Here is an 8,763-nt window from a genome sequence, read left to right on the forward strand (position 1 = left end):
ATTATACATAGGTGCTGAATACATAAAAAGCGACTGTTCAGCGACAGACAAGTCGCATCGCTGAAAGTAGGCCAGAATGTCAGTCCATGTTGGAGCAGGTTTAGATACAGTCTAAAGTATAGATCTCAAAGTCTGTGCACAGAATTTAGCAAGGGCCTCGCACCTTCTGATGCATCAGGTAGGTGCACAATAGCATAGCCTAACCCTCTGTACTTTGGTCTATATTGATGCGGGACATAGACAGCCAGCTGATGACCAATCCATTAGTGCAATGGATGGCTGGAAGCATTTGTCTTTGCCTTTGCAATACCACAGAAGCAATGCATGGTCAATGTACAGCAATGACACACCTGTGTGAACAGCCAGGAGACCCCCCCCCCCCCCCCCATGTTATGTTACATAGTTACATAGTTAGTACGGTCGAAAAAAGACATATGTCCATCAAGTTCAACCAGGGAATTAAGGGGTAGGGGTGTGGCGCGATATTGGGGAAGGGATGAGATTTTATATTTCTTCATAAGCATTAATCTTATTTTGTCAATAGGAACATTCAGCACACCACCCGCTATCAAGGCAGCTGCCTATCATGTCATGCCCTACCTGCACAGGTGTGCTGGCTACTCAAATGATCCAATTAAGGAGGCCATTTAGTCAGCAGCAGCAGAAGTCCTGTGCCTGGACGCTCCAACAGGGGCCAGACACAAGCAGAAGCAGAAGCAGCAGAAGCAGCAGCAGCAGCACCACCTTTTGTTTTTTGGGCTGCAGCAGCAAGGCCCACAGGGCTGGCTAGCTGGCTAGCCAGCAAGCAGGTAGCAATGAAAGTAGGAATCTTTCTTTTTAACCCTGTAAGGGGGTGGTGCACTGTACCCGAAGATATGCCATATCGGGTCAATGCATAGGGCGACGGAAGCAAGCTTCGAATCGGCCCCCGTTCTCAAAAATCCATTTAATATATGGTCCCCAGATAGGGGACGTATCAGATATTAAACTGATAAGAACAGATACTACACTTGATCTTAGCCAAAAGGCCGAGAAGCGATAACCGTGAAAGGGGCGGGCCCAACAAGGTCCCCTTCATGGGCACTATCACTGCTTGCTGTCAGGGAGGCTGCCAGACAATTTTCCATGCACACTCTGGGCTGGGGGGCAGTCAACCACCAGTACACACAGCAGAACCTAAACCCATACCATTATTGCTAAGCAGCAAGACAGGGGCCCATTGCACTCCCACGGGCCTTTTTAAATGCAATCCATAACCCGGATTTGCCAGGAACCCTTCTTACTCCTCCTACTTGCATGTGACACTGGGCTTAGGATCTGCATAGGAAACACACACACAAGCACACACCTACCTTTGTTGCCTGCAGATGCCTCCTTGGCTGTCCCCAAACGGTATCAAACCAACACCCACGGGAAGCTGTAAGCATAGAGGGACATGCCTGCACCCCATTGGACTTACCTGTGTGGGTTAAATCCGGGTTATTTGACAACCTATGGCGGTGATGGTTCTGCTCAGGCAGAGCAGTGCTGATGCTCCTCATAAAGCTGTCGCTGCTGTGAAGGTTCTAGGTGACATCACAAATCCCTATGGTTACATACACAACAAAGCTGGGTTGTTGTTGTTTACACTCTGCAAGGCCTGTGGAAGTGAGTGACATCATAGCACTGTAGTTCTGAGGGTTCTAGATGGATGCAACAATCTCCTGTTGCTTCTATGAAGGCCATAATAGACGACATCACCAAACAGCTCCATAGTCACATACACAGCAAAGGAGAGATGTTGTTTACACCTAGTGATGTCAGTGGTATTGAGTGACATCACAGCACAGTGCTAAGGCTCCTGGGCCTGGACACAGCAGCGGCTGCAATATCTCAACGGAGAATACGTTTATATATATGTGTGTGTGTGCGCGTATATATATATATATATATATATATATATATATATATATATATATATTTTTCTCCGCCGAAATCACTTTTAAACCCATTTCCACCTTTTTTTCCCTTCTCTTCCTCTTACTTTTTTTTCACGTTTTTTTACGTTTTTCTCCTTTTCGCCTCTTTTCTGGGCGTATTATTCTTCTTTTTCTTCTTTTTTTTCGTCTAATGCATACCCCATCAGTGCAGCAATGCTTATTCAATACCGCCAGCAGATGGAGACACTGGGGGATAATTTTCTAAGGATTTATACTGATTTTTCCTGTCTGAATTTGTCGCACAGAAAGTTGCAGGCCAAATATGTGTGACATTTCTGCGACTTAGCTTCTAGAGCATTTTTACAACATTATACATAGGTGCTGAATACATAAAAAGCGACTGTTCAGCGACAGACAAGTCGCATCGGCTGAAAGTAGGCCAGAATGTCAGTCCATGTTGGAGCAGGTTTAGATACAGTCTAAAGTATAGATCTCAAAGTCTGTGCACAGAATTTAGCAAGGGCCTCGCACCTTCTGATGCATCAGGTAGGTGCACAATAGCATAGCCTAACCCTCTGTACTTTGGTCTATATTGATGCGGGACATAGACAGCCAGCTGATGACCAATCCATTAGTGCAATGGATGGCTGGAAGCATTTGTCTTTGCCTTTGCAATACCACAGAAGCAATGCATGGTCAATGTACAGCAATGACACACCTGTGTGAACAGCCAGGAGACCCCCCCCCCCCCCCCCCATGTTATGTTACATAGTTACATAGTTAGTACGGTCGAAAAAAGACATATGTCCATCAAGTTCAACCAGGGAATTAAGGGGTAGGGGTGTGGCGCGATATTGGGGAAGGGATGAGATTTTATATTTCTTCATAAGCATTAATCTTATTTTGTCAATTAGGAACATTCAGCACCCACCCGCTATCAAGGCAGCTGCCTATCATGTCATGCCCTACCTGCACAGGTGTGCTGGCTACTCAAATGATCCAATTAAGGAGGCCATTTAGTCAGCAGCAGCAGAAGTCCTGTGCCTGGACGCTCCAACAGGGGCCAGACACAAGCAGAAGCAGAAGCAGCAGAAGCAGCAGCAGCAGCACCACCTTTTGTTTTTTGGCTGCAGCAGCAAGGCCCACAGGGCTGGCTAGCTGGCTAGCCAGCAAGCAGGTAGCAATGAAAGTAGGAATCTTTCTTTTTAACCCTGTAAGGGGGTGGTGCACTGTACCCGAAGATACTGCCATATCGGGTCAATGCATAGGGCGACGGAAGCAAGCTTCGAAATCGGCCCCCGTTCTCAAAAATCCATTTAATATATGGTCCCCAGATAGGGGACGTATCAGATATTAAACTGATAAGAACAGATACTACACTTGATCTTAGCCAAAAGGCCGAGAAGCGATAACCGTGAAAGGGGCGGGCCCAACAAGGTCCCCTTCATGGGCACTATCACTGCTTGCTGTCAGGGAGGCTGCCAGACAATTTTCCATGCACACTCTGGGCTGGGGGGCAGTCAACCACCAGTACACACAGCAGAACCTAAACCCATACCATTATTGCTAAGCAGCAAGACAGGGGCCCATTGCACTCCCACGGGGCCTTTTTAAATGCAATCCATAACCCGGATTTGCCAGGAACCCTTCTTACTCCTCCTACTTGCATGTGACACTGGGCTTAGGATCTGCATAGGAAACACACACACAAGCACACACCTACCTTTGTTGCCTGCAGATGCCTCCTTGGCTGTCCCCAAACGGTATCAAACCAACACCCACGGGAAGCTGTAAGCATAGAGGACATGCCTGCACCCCATTGGACTTACCTGTGTGGGTTAAATCCGGGTTATTTGACAACCTATGGCAGTGATGGTTCTGCTCAGGCAGAGCAGTGCTGATGCTCCTCATAAAGCTGTCGCTGCTGTGAAGGTTCTAGGTGACATCACAAATCCCTATGGTTACATACACAACAAAGCTGGGTTGTTGTTGTTTACACTCTGCAAGGCCTGTGGAAGTGAGTGACATCATAGCACTGTAGTTCTGAGGGTTCTAGATGGATGCAACAATCTCCTGTTGCTTCTATGAAGGCCATAATAGACGACATCACCAAACAGCTCCATAGTCACATACACAGCAAAGGAGAGATGTTGTTTACACCTAGTGATGTCAGTGGTATTGAGTGACATCACAGCACAGTGCTAAGGCTCCTGGGCCTGGACACAGCAGCGGCTGCAATATCTCAACGGAGAATACGTTTATATATATGTGTGTGTGTGCGCGTATATATATATATATATATATATATATATATATATATATTTCTCCGCCGAAATCACTTTTAAACCCATTTCCACCTTTTTTTCCCTTCTCTTCCTCTTACTTTTTTTTCACGTTTTTTTACGTTTTTCTCCTTTTCGCCTCTTTTCTGGGCGTATTATTCTTCTTTTTCTTCTTTTTTTTCGTCTAATGCATACCCCATCAGTGCAGCAATGCTTATTCAATACCGCCAGCAGATGGAGACACTGGGGGATAATTTTCTAAGGATTTATACAGATTTTTCCTGTCTGAATTTGTCGCACAGAAAGTTGCAGGCCAAATATGTGTGACATTTCTGCGACTTTAGCTTCTAGAGCATTTTTACAACATTATACATAGGTGCTGAATACATAAAAAGCGACTGTTCAGCGACAGACAAGTCGCATCGGCTGAAAGTAGGCCAGAATGTCAGTCCATGTTGGAGCAGGTTTAGATACAGTCTAAAGTATAGATCTCAAAGTCTGTGCACAGAATTTAGCAAGGGCCTCGCACCTTCTGATGCATCAGGTAGGTGCACAATAGCATAGCCTAACCCTCTGTACTTTGGTCTATATTGATGCGGGACATAGACAGCCAGCTGATGACCAATCCATTAGTGCAATGGATGGCTGGAAGCATTTGTCTTTGCCTTTGCAATACCACAGAAGCAATGCATGGTCAATGTACAGCAATGACACACCTGTGTGAACAGCCAGGAGACCCCCCCCCCCCATGTTATGTTACATAGTTACATAGTTAGTACGGTCGAAAAAAGACATATGTCCATCAAGTTCAACCAGGGAATTAAGGGGTAGGGGTGTGGCGCGATATTGGGGAAGGGATGAGATTTTATATTTCTTCATAAGCATTAATCTTATTTTGTCAATTAGGAACATTCAGCACCCACCCGCTATCAAGGCAGCTGCCTATCATGTCATGCCCTACCTGCACAGGTGTGCTGGCTACTCAAATGATTCAATTAAGGAGGCCATTTAGTCAGCAGCAGCAGAAGTCCTGTGCCTGGACGCTCCAACAGGGGCCAGACACAAGCAGAAGCAGAAGCAGCAGAAGCAGCAGCAGCAGCACCACCTTTTGTTTTTTGGCTGCAGCAGCAAGGCCCACAGGGCTGGCTAGCTGGCTAGCCAGCAAGCAGGTAGCAATGAAAGTAGGAATCTTTCTTTTTAACCCTGTAAGGGGGTGGTGCACTGTACCCGAAGATACTGCCATATCGGGTCAATGCATAGGGCGACGGAAGCAAGCTTCGAAATCGGCCCCCGTTCTCAAAAATCCATTTAATATATGGTCCCCAGATAGGGGACGTATCAGATATTAAACTGATAAGAACAGATACTACACTTGATCTTAGCCAAAAGGCCGAGAAGCGATAACCGTGAAAGGGGCGGGCCCAACAAGGTCCCCTTCATGGGCACTATCACTGCTTGCTGTCAGGGAGGCTGCCAGACAATTTTCCATGCACACTCTGGGCTGGGGGGCAGTCAACCACCAGTACACACAGCAGAACCTAAACCCATACCATTATTGCTAAGCAGCAAGACAGGGGCCCATTGCACTCCCACGGGGCCTTTTTAAATGCAATCCATAACCCGGATTTGCCAGGAACCCTTCTTACTCCTCCTACTTGCATGTGACACTGGGCTTAGGATCTGCATAGGAAACACACACACAAGCACACACCTACCTTTGTTGCCTGCAGATGCCTCCTTGGCTGTCCCCAAACGGTATCAAACCAACACCCACGGGAAGCTGTAAGCATAGAGGACATGCCTGCACCCCATTGGACTTACCTGTGTGGGTTAAATCCGGGTTATTTGACAACGTATGGCGGTGATGGTTCTGCTCAGGCAGAGCAGTGCTGATGCTCCTCATAAAGCTGTCGCTGCTGTGAAGGTTCTAGGTGACATCACAAATCCCTATGGTTACATACACAACAAAGCTGGGTTGTTGTTGTTTACACTCTGCAAGGCCTGTGGAAGTGAGTGACATCATAGCACTGTAGTTCTGAGGGTTCTAGATGGATGCAACAATCTCCTGTTGCTTCTATGAAGGCCATAATAGACGACATCACCAAACAGCTCCATAGTCACATACACAGCAAAGGAGAGATGTTGTTTACACCTAGTGATGTCAGTGGTATTGAGTGACATCACAGCACAGTGCTAAGGCTCCTGGGCCTGGACACAGCAGCGGCTGCAATATCTCAACGGAGAATACGTTTATATATATGTGTGTGTGTGCGCGTATATATATATATATATATATATATATATATATATATATATATATTTCTCCGCCGAAATCACTTTTAAACCCATTTCCACCTTTTTTTCCCTTCTCTTCCTCTTACTTTTTTTTCACGTTTTTTTACGTTTTTCTCCTTTTCGCCTCTTTTCTGGGCGTATTATTCTTCTTTTTCTTCTTTTTTTTCGTCTAATGCATACCCCATCAGTGCAGCAATGCTTATTCAATACCGCCAGCAGATGGAGACACTGGGGGATAATTTTCTAAGGATTTATACTGATTTTTCCTGTCTGAATTTGTCGCACAGAAAGTTGCAGGCCAAATATGTGTGACATTTCTGCGACTTTAGCTTCTAGAGCATTTTTACAACATTATACATAGGTGCTGAATACATAAAAAGCGACTGTTCAGCGACAGACAAGTCGCATCGGCTGAAAGTAGGCCAGAATGTCAGTCCATGTTGGAGCAGGTTTAGATACAGTCTAAAGTATAGATCTCAAAGTCTGTGCACAGAATTTAGCAAGGGCCTCGCACCTTCTGATGCATCAGGTAGGTGCACAATAGCATAGCCTAACCCTCTGTACTTTGGTCTATATTGATGCGGGACATAGACAGCCAGCTGATGACCAATCCATTAGTGCAATGGATGGCTGGAAGCATTTGTCTTTGCCTTTGCAATACCACAGAAGCAATGCATGGTCAATGTACAGCAATGACACACCTGTGTGAACAGCCAGGAGACCCCCCCCCCCCCCCCCCATGTTATGTTACATAGTTACATAGTTAGTACGGTCGAAAAAAGACATATGTCCATCAAGTTCAACCAGGGAATTAAGGGGTAGGGGTGTGGCGCGATATTGGGGAAGGGATGAGATTTTATATTTCTTCATAAGCATTAATCTTATTTTGTCAATTAGGAACATTCAGCACCCACCCGCTATCAAGGCAGCTGCCTATCATGTCATGCCCTACCTGCACAGGTGTGCTGGCTACTCAAATGATCCAATTAAGGAGGCCATTTAGTCAGCAGCAGCAGAAGTCCTGTGCCTGGACGCTCCAACAGGGGCCAGACACAAGCAGAAGCAGAAGCAGCAGAAGCAGCAGCAGCAGCACCACCTTTTGTTTTTTGGCTGCAGCAGCAAGGCCCACAGGGCTGGCTAGCTGGCTAGCCAGCAAGCAGGTAGCAATGAAAGTAGGAATCTTTCTTTTTAACCCTGTAAGGGGGTGGTGCACTGTACCCGAAGATACTGCCATATCGGGTCAATGCATAGGGCGACGGAAGCAAGCTTCGAAATCGGCCCCCGTTCTCAAAAATCCATTTAATATATGGTCCCCAGATAGGGGACGTATCAGATATTAAACTGATAAGAACAGATACTACACTTGATCTTAGCCAAAAGGCCGAGAAGCGATAACCGTGAAAGGGGCGGGCCCAACAAGGTCCCCTTCATGGGCACTATCACTGCTTGCTGTCAGGGAGGCTGCCAGACAATTTTCCATGCACACTCTGGGCTGGGGGGCAGTCAACCACCAGTACACACAGCAGAACCTAAACCCATACCATTATTGCTAAGCAGCAAGACAGGGGCCCATTGCACTCCCACGGGGCCTTTTTAAATGCAATCCATAACCCGGATTTGCCAGGAACCCTTCTTACTCCTCCTACTTGCATGTGACACTGGGCTTAGGATCTGCATAGGAAACACACACACAAGCACACACCTACCTTTGTTGCCTGCAGATGCCTCCTTGGCTGTCCCCAAACGGTATCAAACCAACACCCACGGGAAGCTGTAAGCATAGAGGACATGCCTGCACCCCATTGGACTTACCTGTGTGGGTTAAATCCGGGTTATTTGACAACCTATGGCGGTGATGGTTCTGCTCAGGCAGAGCAGTGCTGATGCTCCTCATAAAGCTGTCGCTGCTGTGAAGGTTCTAGGTGACATCACAAATCCCTATGGTTACATACACAACAAAGCTGGGTTGTTGTTGTTTACACTCTGCAAGGCCTGTGGAAGTGAGTGACATCATAGCACTGTAGTTCTGAGGGTTCTAGATGGATGCAACAATCTCCTGTTGCTTCTATGAAGGCCATAATAGACGACATCACCAAACAGCTCCATAGTCACATACACAGCAAAGGAGAGATGTTGTTTACACCTAGTGATGTCAGTGGTATTGAGTGACATCACAGCACAGTGCTAAGGCTCCTGGGCCTGGACACAGCAGCGGCTGCAATATCTCAACGGAGAATACGTTTATATATATGTGTGTGTGTGCGCGT

At 46.6% G+C, this 8,763-nt stretch overlaps 4 non-coding genes across 4 annotated transcripts; all 4 read right to left on the reverse strand.

Annotated features, from left to right (window-relative positions):
* Positions 1-851: 851 nt before the first annotated feature.
* On the reverse strand, positions 852-1,040 carry LOC130324362 (U2 spliceosomal RNA). Its single transcript, XR_008869381.1, has one exon. It is a non-coding gene; the product is annotated as a U2 spliceosomal RNA (small nuclear RNA).
* Positions 1,041-3,138: 2,098 nt separating this feature from the next.
* On the reverse strand, positions 3,139-3,329 carry LOC130324355 (U2 spliceosomal RNA). Its single transcript, XR_008869375.1, has one exon. It is a non-coding gene; the product is annotated as a U2 spliceosomal RNA (small nuclear RNA).
* Positions 3,330-5,412: 2,083 nt separating this feature from the next.
* LOC130324364 (U2 spliceosomal RNA) lies at positions 5,413-5,603 on the reverse strand. Its single transcript, XR_008869383.1, has one exon. It is a non-coding gene; the product is annotated as a U2 spliceosomal RNA (small nuclear RNA).
* A 2,095-nt stretch (positions 5,604-7,698) lies between these two features.
* LOC130324365 (U2 spliceosomal RNA) lies at positions 7,699-7,889 on the reverse strand. Its single transcript, XR_008869384.1, has one exon. It is a non-coding gene; the product is annotated as a U2 spliceosomal RNA (small nuclear RNA).
* Positions 7,890-8,763: the final 874 nt, after the last annotated feature.

The sequence above is a fragment of the Hyla sarda genome, unplaced genomic scaffold (assembly GCF_029499605.1).
Source record: "Hyla sarda isolate aHylSar1 unplaced genomic scaffold, aHylSar1.hap1 scaffold_2638, whole genome shotgun sequence".
In the NCBI taxonomy this organism is placed as follows: domain Eukaryota; kingdom Metazoa; phylum Chordata; class Amphibia; order Anura; family Hylidae; genus Hyla; species Hyla sarda.